This window comes from Mycetomoellerius zeteki, unplaced genomic scaffold, assembly GCF_001594055.1.
Source record: "Mycetomoellerius zeteki isolate Tzet28-1 unplaced genomic scaffold, Tzet1.0 scaffold1293, whole genome shotgun sequence".
NCBI classification, from domain to species: domain Eukaryota; kingdom Metazoa; phylum Arthropoda; class Insecta; order Hymenoptera; family Formicidae; genus Mycetomoellerius; species Mycetomoellerius zeteki.
This window is the reverse complement of record NW_017256226.1, coordinates 1-211: the sequence shown is the minus strand read 5'-3', so window position 1 is coordinate 211 and position 211 is coordinate 1.

Here is a 211-nt window from a genome sequence, read left to right as displayed (position 1 = left end):
TCAGCAATACATATGTGTAATTAATATGTTGAGTATTCCGTCAACATGAGTCACTTACAGGTTCCCGACTGTAGTGGATCCTGATTGAAATATCAAAAATAAATTGACTTATCAAAAGAAAAAATTCTAAGTAACTCACCTCAAACGGAACATTCAACATGTTTCATTAACTAGTAACTTTTTATTGAGTTATTTTAATTTCGGCGATACG